The sequence below is a fragment of the Taeniopygia guttata genome, chromosome 2, assembly GCF_048771995.1.
Source record: "Taeniopygia guttata chromosome 2, bTaeGut7.mat, whole genome shotgun sequence".
Lineage (NCBI taxonomy): Eukaryota > Metazoa > Chordata > Aves > Passeriformes > Estrildidae > Taeniopygia > Taeniopygia guttata.
This window is the reverse complement of record NC_133026.1, coordinates 86046382-86055480: the sequence shown is the minus strand read 5'-3', so window position 1 is coordinate 86055480 and position 9099 is coordinate 86046382. Positions and strand designations below refer to the sequence as shown.

The following is a 9099-nucleotide window of genomic DNA, read 5'->3' as shown; positions in this document are numbered from 1 at the left end:
AATTGTCCTAGAAAAACAGGATTCACCTTTTTTTCCTGTTACAGAACTTAAAAATAAGTATCAAAACAACTTATCACATATGGAATAACAACAGGCTGTGTAAGAGTGATTAATATGTTCCAGGTTTAATGTAAATGGAAATGAAAGCACTTTCATACCTGCCAAAACCTTTCAATAATGTTTTGAAAACTGGTATTTACATTCTTTGAATTGTTTGAACATCTAGAAGCAACCTGCTACTTTGGCAAACTTGGTTTAAATCCTCTTGGACCTCTGACAACCAAACTGATGAATATACCGATATGCCTTGATGTTATCTTACCTGAAAGCTCATTTTCATCACAGAATGGGTTTTTTGGAAGGGATCACAGTACGTCATCTGGTTTAACTTCCCCGCTGAAGCAGGGTCATTCTAGAGCACACAGCATGGGATTGTGTTCAGATAGTTCTTGAATATATCCAGTAAGGAAGACTCCACAACCTCCCTGTTCAATAGAAGAGTTAAAAAAAATAATAATTTAAGGACTGGGATGTGAGAAACTATCCCCCAATGAGTAGCTAACAGTCTGAAGATGTTATCCTCTTATGGTTTCCTCCAGTAGGCCCAATAGGAAAGGTGTATTATCAGTCAAGATGAGTTTTAGGAATATTGAAAAAAATGCAATGCTCTTTTATCAAAAGTTTTCGTTAATGATTCATGATCTCCTGCAACTCCTGACCCTTCCATGGTACAGTATTGTCACACAGATGTCAGGAGCGCCTTGTGGCTGCTATGCAGCTTGCACAGGATGCTAAATGATTTAATAATTATTAGGCTGCCAATCCCACATGATATCTTTAGGGCTAGGCTTACTCAGTCCAGTTTTGCAGGTCCAGTCTCACTGTTTTTCTGTCCTTAATTTTCTCCTCACTTACAGGACAGTATCCTAGTTCCAGTCCAATACAGGGGAAGGAATTCTGTGAAGGAGACCTGTTCTCTCTCTAGTCCTTCCCTGCAAAGAAGCAAAGCAGACAAGGGCTGTGCACTCATGGGCTCAGGGAGCCTTCATGGGAAGTGAGAGTGCTGGGACCTTTGTACTCCTCACCTTGGGAGGTGAGACAATGTTCTTTTACCTGTGGCCACAGTTCTCTTCACAGAGAGCAGCAGGCACAACTTTCCCAGGCATTGTGCTGGGAAAGGCTATGAGAAGATCAGAGCAAAGAATGATAAACAAGTCTGATTTTCACTTGCTGCACCTGTTGTTGTGCACATGTGGAATGTGTTATGGAGATTTGTTTACCAGAGGTTGATTTCTTACTGGCCAATGGTGATGATGTTTGGATTCAATTGACCAATCTGGTAAAAGCCGTATCATACTGTCAGCAAGGGTGATGGGTTTCTTAATAAGTATAGAATAGTATAGTGTAGTATTAGTATAAAATAATAAAGCTATTGTACAGCCTTCTGGAATCTTGGAGACAATGCTAATCATTACCCAGCGAGGACCCATGCTACGATACTTACCCTGCCTCTGGGTGTCAGCACAGATCCCAGCTGCTCCCTCCTTCCATTCTTAAAAGGTAAGTGAAATCAGATCTAGCTGGGAGGTAGGACTGGGTTCATGCAAGACAGACAAGTTTTTGTGGTGCCCTCTCCTTCTTTTTTCCATTTGCCCCAAAGGATGTTTTAATTGATATCAAGAAAAATCCACTCAGTACAGCCACAGTTCTTTTGGACTAAATCAATGATCTGAGTGAGGAATACAGAGATTACCTCCTCCTGTTGTTTTGTTTAGAGCAAAGGAGATTTACCTACCTTTATTCACTGCATGGCATGGGAACAAATGGAGGGCATAAAACACTTTGTTCTTGCTCAGGCTCAAGGAAAAAAAAAAAAAAAGAAAAAGAAAAAAAAGAGGTTACATTTAGAAGACAGGAGCCTGGGATTCTGGAATGTAAGCCGTGTATGACTGCCTCTCAGATGGTGCTCCATTTCAGGAAAAGTGGTAAAAGGACATCTGTTGGCAAATTGCCTATTTTGGATTATTGAAAGCAGCAAGTTTAAAAACAGAGGAGATGAGGATCTGTGGGATCCCAACTGACCATAAGAAATCAGATTGCACTCTTTAAAAGAAAACTGATTACCAGACATATTAAACTTTAATCTTATTTGCAGTTAGTAACCCCAAAGAGAATGCTTTGTTGGAGACCTTCCAAGAAAAGCTATTTCAGACAGCTTGTAAAGCAAAGACGATGCAATAGAAATAATGCAAATACAGTTCAACTTTTGCTATAATAAAGTTAGTTTATGACACCCTTTGTAACAACCTCAACAATAAATGCCAATATCCTCACTGGTAATCAGCTCTGGCAAGACAAACAATTCCCCAAATTTGATGTGAAGACAGTGTTTACATATTTCTTCCTTTTGACAAAGCAGACTGTATCTGGCACATAAGTTTTATTTCTAAGGTTTCTAAGTACCATCTAAATGCTGAATGAGTAAAATGACCTGCACTGAAGTATTGCCTGTTTGCATTCAGTTCAAATGGGATGCTGCCTCAGATGCAGCTAACTGCCAAACCCTGGCACTGTAACCTCTTTCAGCTAGGGAGTATTTTAATTCCAGTTCTCTGAGGATTCTTTGGCAAGGCTACTCCTGGCTGTTGTCCTCAGGACATGTCATGCTGCTGATGTGAATTATAGTTACATGTGCCTTGCCTGTGGGGTCTGGTCACTGATGCTTCCCATTACCTTGCAGGTAGCCTGAACATCAGCTCCTCATCCAGCAGCTTTGGCATTTGTCATGGTCAGTTCACCCCCCTGTAGCTGGAGGTGGGCTGCAGACACAGGATGGAGATCTGTGCAGGGAACTTTGCCCATTACTGCCTGGTGTAGTACAAATTACACGGGTCGGGGAGGGGCTCCTCGCCTCTACTGTTTTCCTTAGACCTGGTATTTTGTGGGGTTCTGGACACATCAGAGGAGTGGAGCAGCTTGGGTAAACATGTAACCAAAGTAAGAAAAAATACTCGAAGTTTTTTCTTGCTTCCCTCCAGGCAATTCTGCAGTATATATGTTAGAGGAATTTGAGAGTCTCATGAAATCAAACTATAATTACAAACCATCACAAAGATTTTTTAAAAGTATTTATTCATTCTCATGACTTAAAGATGTACATGTTGTAAAAGATTCCTCCAATAGTAATTTTACAAAGTTGACTTAGTAGTGCTCCACAATCCATAAACCTGAATCTCAGTATAATTATCTAAATACAACTGCCATAAACATAGCCCTTAAATTATAGACTACATTTTTGAATGTTCATTCACTCCAAAATTACATCTTTTTATTTACAGAGTTTAATGAACTCATGCCACTTCTTAAAGTGTCTCTGGCTGTATCTAGACATCTCACATTGACTTTTTCTTTTCATGAAATTAATAGCATTTTTGCTAAGTGAGTTTCCTGGACTTGGCTGCAATGAAATTGAATAGATAATTGAGTTGTCATAAAGACATTTCACCAGAGGAACTCGGGATACATCCTATGGCATCATCAGTCATAGCAGAACAAGTGTTAATCTGCTTGCATAAAATAGATCATAAAAAATAGTGTAAATTTGAAACACTTTTTTTTTTTTAATAGGAAAACCTGACACTTCTTGTATTATCTGTCTGTATATAAGCACATACATATTTAGTGCCCAGCCTATAAATGCTAAATGAAGGCAGCTCGACAGCTCCTGTGTGCATTACCTCTCACAGGGAAGCTACCTGTCAGTGCACACTCTCCATGGTGGATGTATCAGCTGAGCAATACAGCAAAGCTCAAACATTTAAGTTGTTTTAGCAACACAAGGAATCCCATTCAGCTCAGGGAAGGTGAACATATGCGAGAGCCCTCAGCTGGGCAAAGAATGCCTCCTTGTCTCACTGTTTATGCATTGCCTACCTTGGTATTTTCACAGGAATGTTTACTCTGTCACTTGACTACACCTTCAGGCATTTTCCAAAATATATATTTTTTTAATTCAAACTGTTTAAGTCAACACTAGTCAAATCCTCTTTTAGTCGAATTCTCAGTGCACCCTGGTCTTCTCAGGAATCCATACTGCACTTTTGACTCTTCCCTAGTGAGAGGAGAAAAGGCAGATGGACTCCAAATGCAACCACAGTGCTGCTGCCTGCCGTCTACTTCCTAAAGAGGCTGGGCCTGAAATAGCTTCAAAATATATGAAGAAACAGAGTCCTGTATGCTACCTCACAAACTAATGCTCATCCTCAATAGATCTGTGTTCATACATGAGGATTCTGAACTCGCTGGTTTTGTCTTAAGAAAAAAGCAACCCAAATGAACGGCTGGAAAGCCTAAGTGCCTTAAAAAAGGTCTAAGTTACTTTGGAGGGCAACAAGAGCAAGTAGGACAATAAAAAATAACTCTTAGGGTTAAATAAAATGAAAATACCATAACTTGAAGTGTGTTGTGGATAAAGGGCTAGAACCAGTCAGTGACTCAACTGAAAGGTCTTTAAAGAGAGAAATAAATGGAAGCAATATCCCCCTAAAAAGATGAGGCGAGGCATCAGTATGACGTGTTCAGCATTCACCTAACTTTGTCCACACACTTTTTTTTTTCCTTTCCCTGTTTAAGTTCTATTTTGAATATAGGGGTTCTGCCAAGAAATGATGAGCACAGCATGATTATTGGAATCTGTAAACAAATACTTCTTTAAAGTAATATATCATTTTAGAGACTTAAGATTCACTCGTCAAGGAAACCCAACGTTTTCTTCGCTGCAACTTTGTGAGTTACACTTTCTAAAGGGGACATACAAACTTTGATCTATAAACTTTAAAAAGCTGCATTTAAGATTAGGGAGAAGATAAAACACTTCACAGAATTCAGGTGTCAGAATATATCTTCTTGTCCGTGTGTGAACAATTTTCTAGTTGTATGGAATAATCTTAGAACACAAACGTGGTCCTAGGGCACGTATGTAACATTTTAAAGCTTCCTTGCCCAGGGGCCACTGCTAAGAAGAGGCTTGGCGCAGCCTAATGATCCAATGCAACATTTGTTTCAGCTATTAGTCCCAACATCGCTGCTGGGGCACCACGTTGACGGCACACAAACTATGCCAAAGCCGTGGTCCGGCAAGGAGCTGGGAGCTGCTGCTGACCCCCATCACAAGGCGCAGGAAAGTCGAGCAGGTGCCACGCAGCTCCTCGCCGGCCAGACCTACTTTAAAAGCACACGTTAAGCGCGGTGCAGCAGGTGCCAGCGCAGCAGGGATGACACAGGGAAACACCACACCTACTCCTCGCCTACAAAGCCTGCACGCCACGGAGAGCAGCCGCCGGCTGGCAGCCGCGCACCCGCAGCCCGCAGGGCTGGAAGCGCCGCACGGCCCCTGCCAGGGACGCTGGGTCCATAGGTGCTGCACTAGAACCCGCCAAAGCCGGCGGCCCCCCTCGCCCGGAGCAGGCGGGAACCGAGGACACCGGCGCCCGCCGGCTTTGCTGCACCGGGCTGGGCGGAGGTTCCCGTCCGCGCCGTGGACCCGCACACCCGCCACAGTGACCCCCGCCCCGGTACCGACATCGCCGCCACGGCGACCCCCGCACATCCGGGGCAGCGGCGGGGCGGAGCGGGGCCGCACGGGGCGGTCGCCGCCCCTTCCCTGGTCCCGCCTCTCCGCGCCGCCGCCGCCGCTGCCGCCGGCGATGGAGACGCGGCGCTGAGCGGGGCTCGGGCGGCAGCGGTGGTGCGCGGGAGAGCGGGCGGGGGCGCCGCCGCCGGTGGCAGCAGCGGGAGCGGCGGAGCGCGGGGCATGCGGAGCGGGCGCCGCCGGGGGGCTGCAGCGGCGGGCTCCGAGGCGCCGAGGGAGGCGGTGGCGGCGGCTCCTCCGCGGGGCTCCGTGTGACCGCGCTGCTGCGCCCGGAGCGCGGCTCCCGGCAGCCGCAGGAAGAGGGGGGCCGAGGCGGCGGCGGTGCGGTGCTGCTTCCCCGGCCGCGGAGCGAGGCGGCGAGCGGAGGCGCCGGCTGCCCGGGGCCGTAGCGGCGGCCGCCGGCAGCCCGGCAGCGCAGCGGCAGCGGCGGCCGCGCCTCAACTTGGTGCGAGGCAGCGGCCGCCGCGACGAGCGGGCGGAGCGCGGCTCGTCCCCGTCCCCGCCGCCGCCCGGAGGATTTACCCTGCGGGACTCTTCTGCTCGGGCTCCCGGTGACGGGGGCGGCAGCGGCGGGGCTGGCGGCGCCCCTCGCCTCGCCCCGACGTCTGCCCGGCAGCGACGGAGAGGAGGGCCGAGGTGAGTGTGGGCTCCGGGCGCCTCGGGTTCCGCTTCCCCCCACCCCACTCCCGCCCGCGCTGGGGCTCGGGGGAAGGGAAGCTCCAAGTTCAGGCGGCGCTGGGCTTCTTCCCTCTCCGGCCGCCTGCGGGAGAACCGCCGCCTCGGCCGGCCGCGCTTCCTCCGAGCGGGGTGACCCCGCCGCGGTGCCCGCTCGGAGCAGCCGGCGCGGGGGACGGGCACACGCAGCCTGCGGCTGCCTTCCGGCGGCTCTGCGAGCTGCTCTCGCCGCGGAGAGGGTCGGGGGGCTGGGGACGTCCTGTTGCTGCTTCCAGGGCTCGGGAGCTGCTGAGTGCCAGCCGCCTCCGGCAGCGTGGCTGTTTGTGCGTGTGTGTGTGCAGGGGGGGAGTACCGGGGCACCATCGGCGGCTCTACCTCTTCACCGCTGTCACATCAAGTTCGTTCAGTTGATGTTTATTACGTAACATGTGACTAATATTTTTGGGTTTCTCTTATCTGCTGGGCTCCGGATCAGCCTTATTTTATTGCATTTTAATTCATAAAGCTGAAGAGGGTCGGGGAAGAGCCATTCTAATTGGTTGCCTAATGGAACTTGGTTTACATGTGACTTTGGCCGTGTTAACAGAGGGTTGCTACCTCCTTCCACAGTTCATGGGAAAGCAGAAGTGCATGTCTTCTGCCCCCTCTACCTCCGCCCCCCCTTTATATTATTAACCATGGGCAAGTTTCTTTAGGTCCCACTTGTTTTAGTAGATTCTGGAACCTGCCACTTCGTGAACTTAGAGTGTGAGATACTGAAATAGAAACTGGTTTTTGTGCAGCAGCTGCTGAGAGAAATAACTTTTATGGGGATGAACAGGAGTGAAACAGCCTCCTCGGTTTATATAAATGATGTTGGCACTACATGAACTGTAAACGAACATAGCCGACAGCTGTGCAAACCAAAACTATGTAACTAACCATGTATTATTACATATTCCTGCTCTCAACTTTATCCCTTTGCAAAGACATTGAAGATCATGCTACCCTGAACACTTGGAACATCACAGAACTCGTTTTTCTTTTAAATACAAAGAATTACTTATCTTGAAGATAGCACTTGACTTTCTAGTGCCAGCTTCATCATTTTCTGTGACTTGGAATTGTGTCTGTGTCCTCCCGTGATGCTGGCCTTTTTTAAAGTGGTATTGCTAGCACTTTTAATTTGTTTGCTGCATTTTCTCAGGCTTACTCGTGAAACAAGAATGTAAACCTGAGACAGCTACTGTCAGTAGGGGAATTGTGACAGCATGGTCATCCTCAGAAAAATGATACAAACGTTACCTGGCAAGGACACCACACACGAGTCACCCTTGAAATCAAGGTGATAAGGACAGCACATGGCCTGTTACTGGATGATGTCTGTCTGCTCAGAATTGTAAGCTGCATGAATGGGTATACCTTATCCCTCATGTACCTTGAGGAATAGGGCAATTCAAAGACACTAATGAAAGTCGTGAAAATGCTTTGAAAACACCATGTGACAGTCCTTTCTTAGCCTAGTGGTGAGGTGGTACTGTTTCACTTTTGTACAAAGATTTGTTCCTTCAAACTCATCATCTCAAAGTGAATTTGTTCAAATGAGTTCAGGAATAAGCTGTACAGAAAAAAAAATTGAGGTAATTTAGAATAAATTTAAATACCAAATTGCTGCTTTAGGAAAACAGTATCCTGCTGTCCTTTTATTGTTGCATATGTGTTGATAACCCATATGTTAGCTGTAAACTTTAAAAATATTTTTCTTTATTCTTTCACAAGAGGAGTGTAATCTTTGTCTTTGGTCTGAGAACAAAAAGTAGTTCTGGGGACACTCATCTAAAAGTAAAGTACTTCCAAATACTTAAATTCTTTGAATGCAGTTTGCATCATGTTTTGTTCAAGAGACAAGGGATTCTTGACAAATTTTACATTTTATATTTCTAGTGGGTTTTGGGTTGTTTTTTCATTTTAGGGCATGTGGTGTCAGACTGTCCACATAGCACAAAAGTTTGATTCACAGGACCAAAATTGTATCGTCTTTAGCTCTGCAGTCTTCCCCAGCCTGTGTATTTAGATATCTTCTCATGGAAGTGCAGGGACCATCTCTAGATTCAAGCTGAGCTGGATTAGGAGCTGTCACTGCTTATAAAGAAAAGAAATAGCCTACAAATTCAAATAAAATTATTTTTTGTGTGTAAGGTGCATTAAAATATCTTTTAATAGTTGTAGTGGTGCTGTTTAAAATGGTACTGCTTCGTACTTAACCAATCACTTCATTAAGAATTTTGGCATTCTTTTATCTGTATTAATTGTCACCAAAATCTGGAAGCATGTGGTGCTGTCCTTCAGGCCAAGTTATAGTGCATCATTTGCATTCTAATGTTGCACTTTGGTTTTTAAAGTTTGTTTGGAAGGAGGTGGTTTTGGTGCCCCCCTCCTCTGAAGGATTGACATGTTAATTTTAGTATGGAAATTGTGATACTGGAGTTCATCTAGATGAATAACTCATGACAGATACAAAAAGTATTAAAGACAAATGTTGAATACTCCTGTTGTGCTATGTGTCTTGCACCAATACTTAATAGAGGTAGGCTTGGATCATTACATGGGATGTTCTTTATCCCCAGTCAATTTTTTCTGTCCTCCTTTGAATATTGACTTATTCTTTATTATAAAGATGCACTAGACACAAGTGAATATTCAATTTGCATTGTATCAAAAAGAGTATCTCTGGACTGTATACTTCCTGCTTTCACTGAGCAGCATCTTAATTTTTGAGGTGTAAATTATTTCCC

General features: G+C 45.7%; 1 protein-coding gene across 1 annotated transcript in view; it reads left to right on the top strand.

Moving 5' to 3' along the window:
- Positions 1–6145: 6145 nt before the first annotated feature.
- The window catches only part of GALNT1 (polypeptide N-acetylgalactosaminyltransferase 1), an 86259-nt gene continuing 83305 nt past the window's right edge, over positions 6146–9099 (top strand). Inside the window, exon 1 of the mRNA XM_030265767.4 lies at positions 6146–6286. The gene's annotated coding sequence lies outside the window, so the exon portion shown is untranslated. The remainder of the gene's footprint in view (positions 6287–9099) is intronic.